Source organism: Hippopotamus amphibius, chromosome 3 (genome assembly GCF_030028045.1).
Source record: "Hippopotamus amphibius kiboko isolate mHipAmp2 chromosome 3, mHipAmp2.hap2, whole genome shotgun sequence".
NCBI classification, from domain to species: domain Eukaryota; kingdom Metazoa; phylum Chordata; class Mammalia; order Artiodactyla; family Hippopotamidae; genus Hippopotamus; species Hippopotamus amphibius.
In genome coordinates this window covers 89,350,114-89,370,995 of record NC_080188.1, presented here as the reverse complement: position 1 = coordinate 89,370,995, position 20,882 = coordinate 89,350,114, and the positions used below count along the sequence as shown (strand labels likewise).

The window sequence follows — 20,882 nt, the reverse complement described above, 5'->3', positions numbered from 1 at the left end:
GAAAGTCCTTCCGAATAATGCTAAAGTTCACATTCTGTTTTAGGTATTATAAATGTGTGTGTTGCCTGCAGTCACTAAATAATACAGAAAGGCCACCCTCCCATTTCTGAAGAGCTTATAATCTGAATCTAATATGAAAAGCCTTACATTTTTTTCACTGAAATGCCCATCAGCCCCTTATAAGCTACCCAAGGCCCACAGTACTTCTATCAAAGCAAACAAAGACTATTTATGTTCATTAACCTTCATGAGGCAAATATAATATTCACACTGACCAAAAATGTCTATTTAGGAAAGGAGTAGAAAGAAATATGATTTTTTTCAAAAGCTGGATAAGGGAGAAGTCTAAAGGAAACCTGATGGAATAAGAATTTGGAAGATTAGAAACAGAATGGAGGAAAAGAACAGCCTTATCCCTTCAAAGACAACAGGGCTGGAAGTAACTGAGCATCTTCTCCTGCAAACCACCAAAGCAAAAGCAAAGTAAGAAAGCACGTTGCTTCGTGCTACGGCACCTCATTCATCTGTCGCTCTTTAACATTATGGGGTTCTGTCGTTGGACGGGGGGCACCTTCCTGGATAAGGTACGGCGTCACACCCATTCCGAGGATCTGTACTGCATTCGTAAGCTTAGCAACTCTGAATGAATGTATAACCTGCTTGATTACACAGAATCTATCTATGAACAGTAACCACTACTACCATTATTTCTTCACCTTAAGACAACATATATAATTACAACTTGCAAATTCAACACAATTATGTATTAGTTAATGAAAATGCGGAGGGCCACTACTCTTACTGATAAGTCACTGATATAAGTGACAGGTCAGGAAGCTATTTTGGGGCCTGTGATATAAATTGAACGTGTGGGTTACACCATTTCTGCAGGACCAAATTTAAAACGCAGTTTGTCCTTCTGTGTGTATGTGCAGCTACTTAGATAAAATACCTGCATCTCACATAATCCTGACGGGGGGCCGGGTGGGGGGGTAAGTTTAAACATGTGTCAGTCAAGAAACACAGAACCAAGGAATCCAGTGCAACTGTGTTGTGTATTTCAGATGTGTAGCTAGACCCTGAGCTTCTTAAATGAACTCAACCATTACGTCCAGAGTTTCTCTATTACTCTTAGAATAAGTCATCTCAAAAGGGACTTTTACAAGGTCTATGCCCGGAAGAGCTTGGAAACTCAAGGAGTGGACGTCATTATTCTACACGAAGCCTTCACACAGAAGGCTTTTTCATCTAGCTGGAATTAGACGACTTTACAGATAGATTCCACCTCAACCTGAGATCTCTTTTTTGTAACTAACAGAAGGAACAGTAAGAACTGACATTTAGATGGCAGGCAACAAACACGTTGATGTAATGTTTCCCTTGCAACCAGCACAGGTTTGGTGAGTAGGAAAGCTTAGGAAAACGCATTGGGAAATCTCTGCTCTTGGACTCCGAGGGATGAAAGCAAACTCAACAAACATGTGCCAAGGTGATGCAAACTAAAGGAAGTGGGACCCTGCAACTATGCCTCCCTGCAATACAGAGCCTGGGAGCCAAATATTGTACTAGGTTTACCAGTGATGAGGGATTGCAGGTGATGTAAACAACACTGAAAGGCAAAAAGAAACACACGTTTTCTTCTCCTTTCCTAGGGGCAAGGTAGACTGGGCGATATTTTGAAATAGGCAAATCTTTTCAACCTTTCTACAATTTTTCTACCCTTTCCCCAGGTGTCCAGAGACCTTGCATCACACCTGCCATCACTCTGGGCACCCTGCCCTGGTCTAGAAGCTAAAGGGAGACGATGTGAACACAAACGTGAGTCATCAGTGGGGCTTTGCTGCATCTTCCCTGGGGAACTGTCGGTCGGCATGTGCATTTCCACAGTCCAAATAAACCTCTAGGTGGCAGATTTCAGAAATGAAACACACAGGGGGCACGAGGGAGGAGACCCCGGGACAGAGGCTCTGCCAGGAGCTGCCTCACCCCTCCACGCTCACTCCTCACACTTCCTTCACTTTCCACACGGAGGTTTCAACCTTCATCTCCCCTTCATGGTTGTCCTTTGTTAAAAATAACCTAGAAGTTGGTAAAAATCTGCCTTCACCCAGCAAGGAAATAAAAACGCACAAGGGTAGGTGCTGAGGAGTCTCGTGGCCCAAACCAACCCAAAACCTGCGACACGGGCAGCATCTCCGACCAAACTTCCTCGTAAGAGGAACAAGGAAATGTGTGCCCTTCAGGGACTTACACTCTTGGGTCTTTTTTTTTCTCTCTCTCTCTGTCTCTACACAAACAAGAGACATTCAGAGTGAATTTATATTTCAACAAACTTGATAGGAAAAAAAAAATGCTGGAGTGCTACATCACCTGAAGTGTTAGACTGTCATTTCTGTCAAGGAGTCACAATCTGCAAACAACTTTCGAACCTCCCACTGCGCCTCCAGGACAAATGAAGCCCACACGACTATTACTATTTTAAAGGGCACTCAAAAAATATCAGCTATTTTTCCCCAAACTTCTCTAGTCTTGAATACAAACAGGAACATGTTGCTTTAAGCAGGAAGCAGCATTCTTCAGAACAATAGGCCTTTTCTAGGAAGGACATCATTTTTTTAAAAATAGATGTTATTTGAAGGCAGAGAAGACTCATAAAACCACTATAGCCCAATAGACAAGAACACTGCCAGGCCAATCGGAATGCAGTTTTCCATGAAAAAGACTCTTTTTTTTTAAATTCCAAATGTAAACCATGTATCGAAACCCAAAAGCATCCTCTAAGTCATTTAGGAGACTGTTCACAACCTCAAGAATCTTCTTGCTGGGAGTCTGTAAACCCAACCCAGGCTCAAAGGGATGAAGTCAGGGAGAGCTCTCCACATCTTGGGCTCCTTCTCTAGTACCTCCTTAGAGGCTCACTCAGGATGTAATCGGCCTCAGAGCAGACTTATAGTTCACCAAAAACCGGGTTTTAATTTCCCTTACTTAGCAGCATGGGGACTGGCCAACAACTTATGGTCTATTTTAACACGATCTTTGAAGAGCTGAGAGGAGACCCCCTCCCCCCTCCCCTCTGCAGGTGATGTACTATGAGAAAAAATATACCCTTCTCCTTTAAAGTGAGTTTTGTTTCACATTACAAAGCTATGTATTTGAACTATAATCAGAAGGAAGGTGGTCAAAGGTACAACCTTCCAGTTACCAATTTAAAAAAAAAAAAGGAGTGAGGCTGATTCCTTTAAAAAGACTGCATCTCAATCATCAGAGAAACTAAGGCCAAGACCACGCGAGAGCTCGCAGCCTAAGGAGGCCACGCGGTGAGTGGCCTGGGAGCCCTGCCAGCCTCCCAAGACCAGAAACCACGCTACTGACCCAGCTGCTCTCCCTCACCAAGACAAGAAGTTAACGCATCCTTGCTGGCCAAAGACCACGAGCAAGGAATCAGCGTTGCGTCCTGAACAATACTGACAAGGAGGTTAGAAGCTAGACTAACCAAGGCTCAAGCTCATGGCCACAGTCACACGGGGGAGGGGCAGAAGAAGGAGAAGTCTGCACACGTTGCTGTGTTTACCGACACAGGGGTAAGCTTAAAAGCCTTACCTGGCAGAGACCACATTTCTCTACACTAAAACATGTAACAACCATCCTCCAGTGGGTAATGGAAAGAGCATGAGCTCTGGTGTCAAACGGAGCAGAGACCAGGTCCTCCTCCTCATCTCTGCCAAGATGTGAGACCCTGGACGTGTTACTCTATCTGCAAACCGGCGTGACTATCTACTTGGCTGGGCTGTGTGACTAAAATGAGATCCAGCTTCAAAACAACACATGGCACATACAGACCCCTGAAAAGCGGGGTAGCTGATTTCATCACCTATGAGATCTGCAGACAGGCACACAGTAACGCAAAGAAGTACAAAATTTTAAATATTCCTGAAATGTATATACATCAGAAGTTGTATAAATCAATGCATCCTTTTCATATATATCTCTATTCAAAAAAAAAAAAAATTCAAGTGAATTATTTATAAAACATTTAAAGGGCCCCTGGTTGGCCTGCTGTATCAAGCCAGCTTTTTAAATTAGGTGTGGTGGGTGGAGGATGACGGCTGCCCCCAGAGCACAGACCTGCTCAGACTTCTCAAGCCTGTTACCGCCTGCCTCCAAAGCTCCCCAGCCTGGCTTCCCAAAGAAGCCCCCACCAACAATCCTTGCAACCCTTCCACACAGACAGCCAGCAGCATGGGGGTCCAGCCCAACACACAGTCCCTCAAACACACTGGCCCTCCCTCGCCCTGGGGAAAGGTGCTCTCCAGCCCCTGCCCACCGCCAGCAGGGACTCCCTTCCTGAGCCACCACAGCCCCACTGGCTGCACCACCCACATGGGCCCCCCACGTGTGCTCTGTGCAGCCACTTCGCCTTCCAGGGTGCACCTTTTATCTCCCCAGTCAGAGAACAGACACTTCAAAGTCACTGTTCTCTTTTACACCTCTTTCTAATCTCTGCATCTAGCAACCAGCTGTGCTGCAAAGAAAGAAAAGGACCACATTCCTGCAGGGCTGGTAGTGTGCACGACCTGCATGACCCATAAGGTGAACGCTACCCCTGGGAGTAACAGGACGAAGGGAAGCGGGGAAAGGTATCCTCAGCCCAGGTACCTGGACAGGCTGATGCAATTCTGCAAATGGCCACTAGGTGGCAGAGAGGACTGGCGGTCCTTCCAGGACGCGCTCTCACAAGCCATGCCCATTATTCATACACATGTACGTAGGAGATCTGATCTTTATAGCAACCTTAGGGTGACTCAGAGACCACAACCATCCTTTCTCCTCTGTCCCTAATGAAAGGGCACGGGGAGGGGCCGGGAAACAGGCCCATCAGCACTCCTATTAAAATCATTTCATTTCTATCATCCTGAGCAGGGGAAAACCTTATTTTAAACCAGCCCCCCCACCCCCCACCCCTCATGCCTTGCTAAAGCACCAGAGCATTTAAAACAAAAACGTCCAATCACTCACTACACTGCTGAGTTGTACCTTGTAGCCCTCTTGCCTCATACTCTAAGAACGTTACATCATCACATACTTCAGGGGAATGTAAGGAAAAATTCACGGTGGAGTATATGATTTTCAGTAAAACTTTTTTTTTGACCTGTCAGTATCAGTTTATTAATTGCAACAAGCACACCACACTTGTAAATTATTAATAACAGGAGAAACTATGTGCAGGATATATGAGAATTCTCTGTACTATCCTCTCAATTTTTCTGTAAATCTAAAACTGTCCTTAAAGTTTTTTTTTAATTAATTTTTATTGGGATATAGTTGATTTACAATGTTGTGTTACTTGCTGCTGTACAGCAAAGTGATTCAGTAAAACTCTTAAGTTTGTTCTTAAAGAGCAATTTCAACCCTAAATCACATGAAGGCTGTTTCTGAGCTTACTAATTTATACCCGAAAGGAAGACAATCCCCACATGGTGTGATTTCATTCAAATTCACATGTCAAAACACAGGAAAACCTGGTAATTATATTACTGGTCATCTACAACTTGGCCTGGATACATTTCTCCAGCCCTGGGCTCTTGAGCACTGCATCTTTTATAAGACGTGGATAAGGAATTCCAGAAGTAAAAGATACAGATTCAGGCTATTCTGTTTGTCCAAAATTTCCTTGGGTGTACTTTATATCTTTAAAAAAAAAGAGTGAGAGTTTTGAACAGTTCCTAAACTTAGGACAGAAGTAATTCTAAGGTAACTACCTCTAGAATTCACCATGAAAATTACAAAACGGACCCTGGAGTTAAGCAGAGCACACTCTTGCTCCATGCCTCCTCTGCTTCAACTCAGTGGCAGGGAGCCCAGAAGAGTCACATTTCAGGGGAGAGAAGCTGAAGGAGGCAGAAAAGTACTTCCTAAATTCTAAGAAGAAGAAGAAATATAGCACATAATCCTCATCCTCAAAGTTTCTCTCTCACTGAAGAAAACGTAAGAGTTAAACGATTCGGTAACAACAGCCATCCCGGTGGCAGTTTTTATGCTCCTCAACAAGCAGTGTTATGTTTAGCAACTGAGACACACATTACGCCCTGTGTTCACCACCGTGCCCGAGGGGAAAACAGCCATGGAAGCAAGTAAGTGTTGCTTCTGAAGACTAAAATTTCTCATTAGAAAAAAATCAACAACTTTGTTGTGACTAAAAACTCATCTTGTGGACAAATAAGAAAAATATCAAGTGTCTACATCAGTGCATGATTCCTGTTTTCAAGGGTCGGTGTGAGTATTTCCCCTTTAGAACAATGCACACGACCAAGGGGGCGGCTCCCCGGCGTTCACATCTCTCCGGCAGCAGGAACAAACATCACAACAGACATTCATTGTGAAGGAACTACCTTATTTTAATGTCTCAGACTGCACAATGTGTAGTCAAATTTTAATTGAACACGTACAGATTAACACACGAGAAAATCATTTGCCATGAACTAACTGAATGCCAGCCTGGTTTTTGTTCTCCGTGAATAAGCGAGCAGGCAGTAAATGAGTTGAGTACCTTTTAAGTTAACATTCAAACATCTGATCAAGTACAACCGAAAAGGTCAATCAGCTGTATACATACGCACACACACAGGCCCCCCACTCGGATAAAATGATTCCTGAACCATCTTCCATCTCAATCAAAAAAAAAAAAAAGAGCCACACATGTCCCCTCCACCCAGTTCTCCTCTAAGGACACAATTACAATCTTGGGTGGTACTTGTGTGCCTCAGGGTGGTACTCATTTCCCAGGGAAGGTCTGGCTCGGGTTAAGCCCTGCAGGAAACAAGCTGGTGTGGGGTGGGTGGAGGGGGCCACGGCCCACGGAAAACCTTGGCAACAAGGGCCCACGGCTGCAGAACCACCCTCAGGATGCCTCCAGTTCCAAAGATGACCTAACTGCAGAGGCTCCTTTAGAGGTGTGTATTCGGAACCATTCACTGGGCCAGCGTCAGGATCCCTGCAGCGGTGGGTTCACCCAGTCCTGGCGTAACAAATGCAAAGCAGAGCAGGTCACTGAGGACACAGGCTCTCCACAGCCTCTAGCAGAAAGGAAGCACTTCCGAATGAAAGCAGGTTTTAAATATAGAAAACCTCATTGCTGCCATTTTTCTAGGACAAAAGACAAAAATAATTTGACATCTGTTTTTCCCATCTTGAATGTTTTACCGAGGAGTCAACCACCAAGAGTATTACTGATTCTTGAACTTCTCTATTTCTCAAGAGGACAGGAGAAGCACATGAGAATATTCTACATATGCAATTAAAGCCTCCCCACTCTGTTCAGAATGTCAGAAATGAACTAAACGCTAAAGACATTTTCAGTGCTGTTCAAAATTCATCTCTTTCAGATTCGTCCATAACAGGTGAGGTGGCAGGGAGAAGAGAAATTTAACCATCCAACCAGATAAACCCTGGCGGGGTGGGGAGGGGGAGGGGTGCCAACAGAAAAATAAGTGCATTGTTAGACTGCAGAGAAGACACAGGGACTATTATATGTATATATAATTCTAATCAAGCATTCCACTAGAAAGAACAGCAAACAGTAGGTCATAATTTCTGAAGCATCCTACCTTTCGATTATGTTTCAAACTCTCCTTGGAAGCTAACATCTAACATCTTTACTTCATAGCTGTTCCACCTCCCCCAACTGTACAGGATGTACCACACACACCTGACAGCTTAAATTTGTGGATATGTACATTTAATCTATACAATGGACTCCATCACATCCATCAGTAAATATCATAAATAAAGAAATCTTCAGGAACTTCCCTGGTGGCACAGTGATTAAGAATCCGCCTGCCAATGCAGAGGACACAGGTTCAAGCCCTGGTCCGCGAAGATCCCACATGCCGTGGAGAAACTAAGCCCGTGTGTCACAACAACTTAGCCTGCGCTCTAGAGCCCCTGAGCCACAAGTATTGAGCCCGCACACCTAGAGCCCATGCTCCACAACAAGAGAAGCCACTGCAATGAGAAGCCCGTGCACCGCAACAAAGAGGAGCCCTGGCTCACCGCAACTAGAGAAAGCCCACGTGCAACAACAAAGACCCAATGCAGCCAATAAATAAACAAATAAATTTATATTAAAAAAAAAGGAAAGAAAGAAACTTCTGGCCACCACAGAGGCAATGCTCTGACATAACACACACCCCTGGAGACCTCGAGCATCATTACCAAAACCCTCCAGAAATGAGCAGGAGGCAAAGAGCCCTCAGTGAAGTCGGCGGTGGAGGAGCCATTGCAGCGGGAAGGGGAATGAAGAGGAAGGTGGGAAGGTGGCCCCCAGCCCCACACTCCCTAAACTACGTTCATAACCAGGATGCCTGGCACTTCAGGGCCAGTGCGATAAAGGGGAGATGGGTTTGCTGATCAGCTACTTCGTCCCAGAACTAGAGATCCACACAGGAAGAAGAAAAAGGAAGCTATGAAATTTCCTTTTCCTAGTAAAGGACAAATTTCAAAGAAGCCTAGTGAAGGGGTTCCAAACGCAGGTCCATAGGAAAGTTTTCACTAGCATGTGGCAAAGTGAAAAAACAAGGATGCTGCGGTGAGATTCTTGATGAGCCAAAGGCACTCAATTTAAAGAGCTCACCTTTGTTTGGGATCGTAACCATTTTTATTTTTTGTTTTTATAATGTCATCCTTTGAGGCCATATTTTATTTTATTTACTTTTGGCTGCATCGGGTCTTAGTTGCGGCACAAGGGATCTTTCGTTGAGCACACTAGCTCTTTGTTGCCACACGCAGGCTTCTCTAGTTGTGGCATGCAGGCTCCAGAGTGTGTGGGCTCTGTAGTTGTGGCAGGCAGGCGCAGCAGTTGTGGCATGCGAGCTCTTTACTTGAGGCATGCGTGCTCAGCAGTTGCAGCATGTGGGCTTAGTTGCCCCACGGCATGTGGGACCTTAGTTCCCCCACCAAGGATTGAACCAGCATCCCCTGCACTGGAAGTGCAGAGTCTTAACCACTGGACCCCCAGGGAAGGCCTAAAGCCATAGTGATACTAGATGATAGTAATTCCATGCTCTGTCTAATATCATTAGTAGAAGGAATCTGTTTTAACTGCCCACATTATGTTGGCACCTCAATTTCTGAGTGGGGGTCAGAAAGGTCAAGGGTCTCACTCGGTGAAATCCATGAACCTGGGGCACCCACTTAGGTGAACCTGCTAACACAGGGATGAGGGGTGACCACAAATTCCTCAAATTATACACCTCTTACTTCCAGCTCTCATTCTTAAAACCTTCCAGAGAAAAGCACTTGTACGTATTTTGACCCTCCCCCAAAAAAGAGATTTTTCAATAAATGTTCATTAAAGAAATCTCTAACATTATACCCTTCTGGTGGAATTCTGGGCCTTGGAGCAAAATGGAAAATCTGCAGAAAATGTGACCACATGCTCTGGGCAGGGCAGGCGATGGGGGTGCACCCTGTGGGCACCTTTCCCGTGGGCATGGCCTCTGCGCCCCTGGCAGCCACTCAGCCTCTCTCTGCCTGTTTGCTCACCTGCAAGCTGAATATGATGACAGTATCTCAAGCAAGACTCGCTAAGTGCTGAGGGCAGTGGCTCGGCACAGAGCAGGCACCGTTCTGAGCACCAGCTACCTTTTTCATCACTCTGTTTTTAGCAACAATGATGGAAATCTAAGGCAGTTGGGTGTCACAGGGTGGAGGAGGCACCAGGAATCTTCAGGCCAAATTGCAGAGACCTCCGGGCGACGTGCTCTGAATAGCGCTGTAGTTTTTCCTTTTTGTTTTCTTAGCTGATTTCTGATTTTAAAATAAAATACAATGCTGCGAGCTCTAACAGTATAGAGCTTAAGAAATAGTGCATGGCTTGACTCGAAAACAAAGAACCCTAAACACAACTCTTATTGTTCCTAAATATCAATGATGACTTCTATTTAGTCCCAAATTTCAACAGAGATAGGAGGGAGAGGGGATCTAGAAATCTGTTTAGACATTACCCTTCCCCTGGCTTGGAAGACTCACTGTGCGCACAGCTCCACGCTGCATGCCATCCTGGAGATGCAAAGACAGTTCAACAAAATCCTGGTCCTCAAAGACATACTACTATATACAAAATAGATAACTAGTAAGGACCTACTGTATATAGCACAGGGAACTATATTCAATATCCTGGGATAAACCATAATGGAAAAGGAATATGAAAAAGAACAGATATATGAACATGTGTAACTGAATCACTTTGCTGTACACCTGAAACTAACACATCATTGTAAATCAACTATACTCCAACAGAAAATTTTGAACAAAGGATAATCAGCAAAGAATTAGAAACAAGAAAAAAAAAAAAAAAAAGACACCTCCATCTGTTAGGACAGCTGAAACTCCCTCACAGATGACTACAATGCGAGATAGAAATTCAGTTATAAGTCACAGGCATCAGAATACAAGTTTTCGAACTCCCACATCAACAAACGCTCTCCGCCACTCCATCACCGCTGCCCGCCGTTCGTCAGAAGGTTTATCTAAATCACATCACACACTTTCTCCTGGAGGCCCGGGACCCTCACACAAACACAGTGAACTAATGACATCAGAAATCATAACCTCACGCTTCACAACTTGCCACTGAGTACCTACCATGCACAGGAAAATGAGATGAGACCCTGTATTTAGCTTCAAGTCCTTTTACCACTAGAAAAATCAGTGCCATTCCCAAAGTTTATTTTTAATGAGTTATTTAAATTTATTACAGCTCAATAATAAAATATACAGCAATGCCCTCTGACAAAAAGTCACGTAATCTGCATGCCTCTGGGGCTGAAACCCAGTTTGGCAGAACCACGGAGTATGCTGAACTCAGTGGGACCTGACCCCCACTCTGTCTGCATCCAGTCTGCTGTCAAAGCCAAGCACCAACAATCCGACGAACTGGGACAGAGTCAGACAAAGGAGAAGGGGAGGAGGGGGCGTAACCTCTCCCTTTCTGGTCAAGGCCTTGCACCACTATCTACAGTCACTCCTAGCAGCTGACCGTCCTCAGAAGCTACATGTGCTTGAAGAATAACTGTATGGCCAACAGGTACATGGAAAGGTGCTCAACATCGCTAATTATTAGAGAAATGCATATCAAAACTACACTGAGGTATCACCTCACACCGGTCAGAATGACCATCATCAAAAATTCTATGAACAATAAATGCTGGAGAGGGTGTGGAGAAAAGGGAACTCTCCTACACTGCTGGTAGGAATGTAAACTGGTGCAGCCACTATGGAGAACAGTATGGAGGGTCCTTAAAAAACTAAAAACAAAGTTGCCATATGATCCAGCAATCCCACTCCTGGGCATATATCCAGACAAAACAATAATTCTAAAGATACATGCACCCCTATGTTCACAGCAGCACTATTTACAATAGCCAAGATATAGAAATAACCTAGATGTCCATCGACAGATCAATGGATAAAGAAGATGTGGTACATACATACAATGGTGTATTACTCAGCCCTGAAAAAGAATGAAATAATGCCATTTGCAGCAACATGGTTGCAACTAGAGATTATCATACTAAGTGAAGTAAGTCAGACAAAGACAAATACTATATGATATCACTTATGTGGAACCTAAAATATGACAGCAATGAACTTATCTACAAAAACAGAAACAGACTCACAGACATAGAGAACAGACTTCTGGTTGCCAAGGGGGAGGGATGGGTTGGGAGTCTGAGACTAGCAGATGCAATCTATTACATATAGAATGGATAGACAATAAGGTCCTACTGTATAGCACAGGGAACTATATTCAATATCCTGTGATAAACCATAATGGAAAAGAAGGTATAGATATATGTACAACTGAATCACTTTTCTGCACAGCAGAAATTAATACATTAACAGTCAACTATACTTCAATAAAATTTTTTAAAAAGGAATATCTGAAAATACATTCTTTTTTCATATTATCACTAGCAGTAATTTTGGGAGCTTCGGCTTTTGAGAGCAACCAACATTCACCCAGAACTAAGCCTAGTGACCAAGTTGGTCATTTAAGCTCCAGCAGGATCAAAAATAAAATTCAATTACATGAAGTAAAGATGTAACCTTCCTGTGGGGTTCACTAAGCAACTCTAATACCACCACCAAGATATGGTCTAAAAATGTTCTAAGCAACAGCACCAGGCTTTCATAAGAGCTGCATCACTTAGAAATGTGACAAATGTTAAGGATAATATTAAGATATACGTAGTAATCCCTGCCTTATTTTAAATTTCACTTTATTATAGCTGATCCTCATTTTGAGTGGAAAATGTTAGTAAATCAAAATCAAACATTATATAATTATGGAACTAAATCTACTACATTAGACTACTTGTCCTGTGTGTCATTTACCCCTCCTTAACCCTAAAATATATGGCAGGTGAAGACTACCTGCTACATTTCTTATCCTTCTGAACCCAAGGCATTGTTTTATTCTTGAAGGTGATTATTAGGTGTCACTGAAGTGACCCACATGTAACTTTTGAAATCCTTCACTTCATTATGTCAGTGGGGATTCTACCAACCACTTAAACAGGTCTTGCCCAAGGGAACCAATTACCTTGTGAGTGGAACATTCAGTGCAAAAACCTTAAATGCAGACAACAGTTGGGTAACAGTAAAGTCTTCCACATACCCCCAAACACTCAGGTTCATCCTGCCTCCAGTATTAGTGACCTGATCGAAAATCAAATGATTACAAATTTTAAAAGAACAGGGGAAAAAAAATGGGGGGGGGGGGGAGGTGAATGCTTTTTCTTCTTTACCACCTTTTGTGTGTCTTTTGTGAAATGAGTAAGCCAGTCAAGCACACGTACGGAATCACACATGTAACAACCACACCCCCAGATTTTTCAACTCTCAACACTGCTCTCCCGATCACTTTCAATTCTCTTCTTAGAAATGCTCGAGGTTCCCACTGACCCTCCACCACTTGACTTTCCAAAGTCCTCACAGCAAGAGCTCTGTTTCTCTGCCAAGGTTCTGGAGTGAGAGGTACATCCCTCTTACTCCTTTTTTCAACTATCCAGTTATTATACAACCTTTTGGAATCTGATCTTTGCCCTTAAGCTTGCTGAAATTCCTTTCTCAGGGATCACCAAGGATCTCTTTCAAACAAATTAGCATTGCCTGTTCGCCGTGTCCAGCACTGTTCGAGATGCTAGGGATTCACTAGTGTGCAAACCAGACAAAACCCCCCGACCTGTGGACATGCAGGTCTAGTGGGAGGGAAGAGATTAAGCAGAGTATAGAAAGTGTTAGATTGTGATGAGCAGTAAGAAGGAAAGACAGCAAAGGGAGGAGAGCATGAAACATGAGGGAAGGGGTGGCAACGCCCACCCCTCCCCCTGGGTCTCCAGCGCCCCTCAAGGGGCTCTGCAGGCTGCACGGGTCTCCCCAAGGCCAGTACTGGGCTGGTCCTTGAACCCTGCTCTTCCGTATAAGGATCCTTTCATTTAGAACCTATGTCTGCCCTCAGCCCATCTTTACAAGTAACTCCTCGACCCTGAGTGTTCCTGCAAACCACCAGTCATCCCCCGATCAGCTATTGGAGCATCACTTCAACTGGTAGCTGGAATTCACATTAAATCTCCCCTCCCACAAAGACTAGGTACATCTTCTGATTTCTCTTCTTCTGCCACAGGTTCAAGTGGGCCAGCTCTTCCAGTGAAAACCTAAGAAACTATCTTCCAACTTGTAGTTGCTATTCGTAGCAACTCTCTTCTCTTTTTTTACACATTTAATTCGTTTTTTCAATCTTGTTAAGTTTCCCGTCATTCTTTTTCCCATTGTTCCCAATGGCATAGGCAGTTTGGGGGCTTTCTCCCCTTTTACCATGCATAACACAAATAAGGGACCCCCCCCCCCAACAGTTTTACAGGCTGTCGCCTCCGTCAGGGGAACACTTTGTCCATCACCAATTTGCACCACATAAGCATTTCACTGGGTCCCACCCCAGCCTCCTCCCGCTTGCTCTGCCCCAGCCTCCTGCCCGGCCCATCCTGATGGGCACCTCAACTCACACCCTCCGGGAAGCCTTTTCAGACCACTCTGCCTCGCTCTCTCCTGCCCTCATCTCCTAAGCATTTATTTACACATCAGTCATAAGCCACTGACGATATATGTTTCTTTGTAGCATTGGTATTTTTCAACATACACATGGCACATCTGCAGGAACAAGGCAATACAGGCAATACTGGGTAAGACCCTATGCTCCCAGGGAGGGACGCTATCTTGTACCTCTTTATACTCGCCATAAACCCTATGAAATGTCTAGGATTGCTGGATTCTGCAACCTGAGCCACAGAGGGCTCTGTGACCAGCAGCCACGCCAGCTTCTGGAGTTCAGCTGGTCCTGAGGCTCAGATCTCTTCACAACATGATGCACTGAAATCTCAAAGCCAAAGGAAGATGCCAGTGCAAGTCCGGTCACTATTACCTACACAACACCTGCATCTTTCCTCCAGAGGCATACATTCGCGACCTGCCCCCACCTCCACGTGCCTCCTGCTGCAGCTGCTAAGGGCTCCAGTTTGGGCCTCTGCTGTTTTCCTTACATCCCTGGAGGATGGACCCACAACTGTCCAGTTCCTATTCCCAATTTCTTATTTCTCTTTCTTCAGTTCTTTTGTTTTTGATTGCTTTCTCTTATCCTCTGTGATTTATTTTCAAATCTTCCACAATATCCATCACTTACACAGTTTGATGGTACAATGTCCAACATGCTAAAAACAAAAACAAAACCTGTTTCTATCCTCAATCTGAGTTTGCAAATCTTTAGACAAAGAGAAGATACATTTAATTCTATTCATGCATAAATATATATATATAGAAAATCACTGCTGAAACATATCTGAGCCCTATGTTTTCCTCTGAATTAAAAATATACTGACTTTAAAATAACAGTTACACCAGAAAGAATTAAAACTTTGCACCAGGTGGCCCATTTTAAATGTTTGAGGCAATATTACTTTAATCAAGACTCCTTTACAATAAGTCATCATTTAATTAATATCCAAATACCTTGAGAGCCAATAATAGTTCAACAAAACAGCTGGAAATCAAATATTAGATATAATTACTCACAGCTGGCTTTATTCAACTGATGTCATATTAAATAAACTTATCCCACAGACCTTCTCCCCCCCCCAAAGGGAAACAAATTCCTTCAAGAAACATAGAAAGCTCTTTGTGTTAGATTTTTTTTTTTTAAAGTTTGCAGAATATATTCTAGTATTAAAGATTTTCAGCAGGAGTACGTCATATTAAAGATTTTCAGCAGGGTACACTGTTGTGTTTTGTGTGTTTGCAATATTTCAGAGCCTTGGAGCCTTGTTTTCCTTGAGACTAATACAAAAATAGCAAACCAGACTAAGTCACAAAACACAACGGACATGTGTATTTTTATCACCTGGCATTCAGTTTTCTGTTTTCATACTGGGCTCTATTATGTTTGTAGAGATGCCATGTCTCCACAGCTTAGTAATATAAATTATCAAGAATATTGGTTTCAAGCCTATTGTTTCAAGGCATTATTTAAATCATTTTACTGTACCACCCGTGTTATATGAAGTGTAATTTATTATTTATAGACAATAATAACTACCTATTATATGCCAGGCATTGTACTGGATGGTCTACATCTATCATCTACTAATTTCTAAAACAATCCCACATGCAGATACTTTATATCTAACAATTACCAAAAGAAAAGAAATCAAAGACAGCTACTCCCACCCTACACATACATACACAAAATCAGACTCCACAATAAGCAAGACTATTATGTATCTGTTACAGGAGAATTTTCAAGTCCCAGATAGATATTCTCATATTCATTCCTCCTATTCAAATTCATTTCATCTTCCCTGATTCATTCATATTCTCTCCCCCACCCCTTTCCTCTCCCCTTTAAGAAAGGAAAAAACAGAAAGAAAGAAAATTACTGGGAGTGACACATGGTATGGTTACCTAACCAGCAAACTTAAAACTAAAGGAATACGTACTTTACAAAACCTTATAATTAGTCCTGGTGTTGTTTCAACTATGATATAACCTTCCAACAATCACCTCTCCAGAAAGCTAAAATTAAGTGCGTGCTTGTAGCATTCTGTATCTAGAAATATAAGTCCAATCATAATATGTCACTTTAAAAAAGTTGGTCATTTTTAAACTACTATATATCTTGACACAAACCAAAGTAATATATTAATTATACTCAAAGCAAGTGACAGCCTCCAGAGCCTAAGAGTCAAGGCTTGGTCACCCTACGTGTCCTACTGCCCCTTCACAGGCACCCGGACACCCACCATGGCTTCCACGGTTCTATGTCCACTCTTTCCAGATCCTCTCTGACCGTTCAGCACATCCATCTCTACATCTTTTTAAACTATACAGCATTTAACATATAACATCCCCACAATGAAAATATGCTGAGTCAGTGAACAGACTGTTTCTTCCCGTGCACTGAAAAAGGTAGTTCTCACTTTTGTGCCCACCAAATTATTTAAATAAATTAATCTTAACACCAAATTTTCTTGGATTGCCTTAGACAGTCCCACTGGATTGATTTAACCCATGGATTTTAAGAAGGTGAACATGATTTTTTAATCAGATCTTTCATTTTTGTATGTAAGACCAAACGGTTCTCTACAACATATAACATAAAAAATATGGACTTAAGGCAGCATTATTCACAATAGCCAAGGTACGGAAACAATCTAAGTGTCCGTGGATGAATGAACAGATCAACAAAATGTGAGATATAGATATAAAGATACATATACACACACATATATCACATTACATACATCACATTATACATATGTATATGTATATGTATATATATAATGTGAGCCACTGTATTATATATGTGTAATGGAATATTATTCAGCCTTTAAAAAGAAGGAAATCCTGTCATGTGCAACAAGATGGATGAACCTAGAGGGCCTTGTGCTAAGTGAAATGAGTCAGACAGAGAAAGATAAATGCTGCATGGTACAGTATCGTTGACAGGCAGAAACTGAAAGTGGAAAAGTGGTTGCCAGGGGCTATGGGGGAAATAGGGAGAGGATGGTAAAGGTCCAAACTTGAAGCTTTAAGATGAATAAGGTCTGAGGATCCAACGTATAACGTGGTGACTATGGCTGACAACACCATACAGTCGTGCTCAGTATTCCTGGGGGGTGCGTTCCAGGACCCCACAGGTACCAAATTCACAGACGCTCAAGTGCCTTATATGAAACAGTGCGGCACATCTGGCCCTTGAACAATGTGGATATTAGCAGCACGGGTGCACTTATACTCGGATTTCTTTCACTAAATTCGTACTACAGGACCACAGGCTCTGAGGCTGGTTGAATCCAAGGCTGTGGAGCCACAGATGCAGGGGGCTGATGGAGGGTGGGCTCCTCTAAACCCTCATCCTGCAAGGGTCAATTGGATTTGCATATGACCTAAGACTAAATCATCTCTAGATTACTTTGATACCTTATACGATGTAAATGCTATGTAAATAGTTGCCACCACCAGGCAAACTCAAGTTTTGCCTTTTAGAACTTTATGCAATCTTTTTTCTGGATATTTTCTATCCTCATTTGTGCCTACAGATATAGAGGGCTGACTGTATTGCATAACTGAAATTTGTTAAGAGTAGAACTTAAGTATTCTAAAAAACAACAAAAAAGATAAAGATGTGAGATAATGGATGTGATGATTACCTTATGGGGAGAATCCTTTCACAACATGTATGTTAATCACTACAGTGTACACTAATTATCTTACAATTTCATATGTCAATTATACCTCAATAAAGCTGAAAAATATTTTAAAGATAGAAAAAGGAATTCTAGAGAAAAAAAAGGACATATTTTGAATACTCTTTCACATTTTTATTGAACTTCTACAGTCTATTTGCATTATTCTATCAATATAAACAACCAATTTTACCCCCAAAAAATAAAGTAAGCATCCAAAAGTAACAAAAACTAATCTACTATCAAGCTAAAGCACTTATTCAATATTCAGTGTTTATACTTCACAATAAAATAACGTTTCCATGATGAACTCTCATTATATGAAGGACTAACAGGGTGTTATTGGGATTTTGGGGGAGGAGGAGAGAAATTCCACTACAGTTCCATAAATCTGTAAAATAGGTACAACGATAACACACAAAATTAGGAGTAGAAGAAACAGTTTTGCTATAAGTAAAAAACTACTGAACCACTTACTTCAAGCACTCACATTTTCTAGTAGGAATAAATATCTAGTAATTAACCATCTTTTCTGGAATAATATGGTACAAAATGTTTTAAATTAAAAAGAAATTAACTACTTTACACAGCTCAGCGAGTTACACAAGTCATCAGAAACGCTTCCGCTCTGAGGAGGGGCTTGGGGAGCAAGGGGGCAGCAGGGAACAAACAGATAAGCGTTCCAGTCCACCGCCTACACGCTGACACTTCGCCAATGTCGTCTCTCCCTGAGTCCCGTGATGAGACAAAAATGTTACAAGGGCTAACAGAAGCATCTGCGGGAATGTGCCTTGCAGACTGCCACAGTGAGTGAGACGGCCCTGATGCCAGGCTGAGTTCAATCCACAGCTCCGCCTCTTGCATGTTTTTAACTGTGGACAAGTTACTTAACCTGAGAATCAGTTCCATTTGAAAAAACGGTGAGAAAACTAACACGTACTCAACCCATAGGAGTGTTTATGAGGATTAAATGAGATGATGCCAGCAAAACCTTTAGGTGCTGTGCTGATGGCTGGGAGCACAAGGTGCAGATGTGGGCAGGATTTACACAGGCGCTGGTCCCGGCTCAAACTTTAAGTGTAAAGACTTAAGAGTATGCTTCCCTGGAGGCTGAAAATTATTTTCTAATAACAATTATGATCAGTATCATAGAGGAATTTTCCAAATATACATAAAAAGACCCAGATTCTTCACAAACACTTAAAAATTTGCTGAGACAGCACAAAAATGAGCAGGATGAAAAGTTTATTTTACAATTGCCTGCATGCTGCGTTCTGAGTGTTTTTCTCTCCAGAATTTTATAATGCTTTAAAAGATGATGAAAGTTTAGAACATATCTGGGAGATAATCTAAATTACTATAGCTCTCAAGAAACAAGTCTTAACTGCCTCTATTAAGCAACCATTAGATTCCTGAAACAGATCACCATCCTGATTTATTCATCAAACCTAACCACACACTAGGGGTCAAATTTAATATGTAGGAAGATAAGCTATTATGCAGGGCTATGATTAACAAATTACCACAACTGCCATCATAACCTAAATTACTACTTTCAATCAAAGGACACTTTCACAGAAAGAAAGAAAAACTACCAGGGAACTACAAAGTCTATATGATGGAAACGTCTGAAAACATAATTTAACTATGTTAAAAGAAAACGACATTCCAAGATAGCTAATATCTCATCTATCCACATGCTTTCTAAATATCTAAATCCAATATCACAGAAAAATTCATCACAAAATTCAATTTTACTAAAGGGAACTTTAATTCATATTAAGTAGTCAATCCTTGAAAACAATTGAAAAAAATCTATCTCAAAAATGTTTGAAGTGCTACACAAGAACCCATTTTTTTAAAGTTTACTTCCAAGATTTTTTTAAACCATGTACATAAAAGAATGTCCTCACACAAGTGGATATCCCTTTTTCCTCTTTCATTTTCTTTTTTCCCCATATAATTTACATATTATCTTTGGGGGGGGAAAGCATTTATGCATTCAAAACCCATAGCTTTAAGAACTTTTATTTCCAACTAATTCCAAATATGTGATCACACAGAATTAGCAGAAGACTAAAAATATAGCATAGGACAAACTATAGAAGAAATTATTGCACTATTTTTATCTTTTAAGCCTCAATATGGATAAGTAAAACCCACTTGAATATGAATTCCTGCCTTGTACTCAAAAAGTTTCACTGTGAAAGAGAAAAAGATGATTTACAGAATTATACAGATAGGGCCTGCATTTCAACTTCACTTAAACCAAGTTCACTTCCTTAAGGGGTCACTGCTTTAAAGCACAAAACAGAAGATGGTCACCCATAGAGCTTGTTACATATAGAAACAGATAAATTACATATATATTAAGGATATGCACCTGACTCTGGTCTAAGCTCTGTGGGCTGCACTGCAGTCAACTGAAGCAGACTTTCTTCACATGTGCACCGTTAGAAGAAATGCAATGAACACCTTCCAGCCATAGTCCCAGCACTACAGGGATAGCTGTGTGTCATGAGCAGGGCTTTAAAATCAGGAAGACATGGGTTTGAGGCTTGGTTCTACCATTACTAGCTGTGTGACCTTGGGTAAATTCCTCAACTTCCCGCATCTGTAACATAAGGATAAAAGGTATTTTATCCTTATTCGGTTTGAGAGAGGATTAAATCTGCCTAAATATTAGCTATTTCAAGCACTTCATATAATGCACACGACTATCAGTAATTGACAGGGAATGAGAAGGAAGAATCAGTCAGTTAACAGTATATGTCATTAAATAAGCAACATTTTAAAATGAGGATAGGCAGACATGGGTCATCTACACTTTATCTCATGCAAGAAGACCTCAAAGTCTGCCCAACTAGAATACTAACATAATATTGACAAATATAGTTTCTTCATGGAATAATTCTTTTAAACTAAAAAATAATGTAAGTGTACGATTATTATGAGTCCAAAGCCACATTTCATACTTAGGTATTAGACTTAAAAGAAATTCTCCTTAAAAAAATAAAAAAAGAAGAAGATAATGTCCAAACACCCCATAGGCAATGGAATATTACCCATCAAAAAAGAATAAAATAA

The 20,882-nt window shown here is 41.7% G+C and overlaps 1 protein-coding gene across 7 annotated transcripts in view; it reads right to left on the bottom strand.

Annotated features, from left to right (window-relative positions):
* Positions 1–20,882, bottom strand: part of RAPGEF2 (Rap guanine nucleotide exchange factor 2) — a 252,724-nt gene that overhangs the window by 176,059 nt on the left and 55,783 nt on the right. The window lies entirely within an intron of this gene.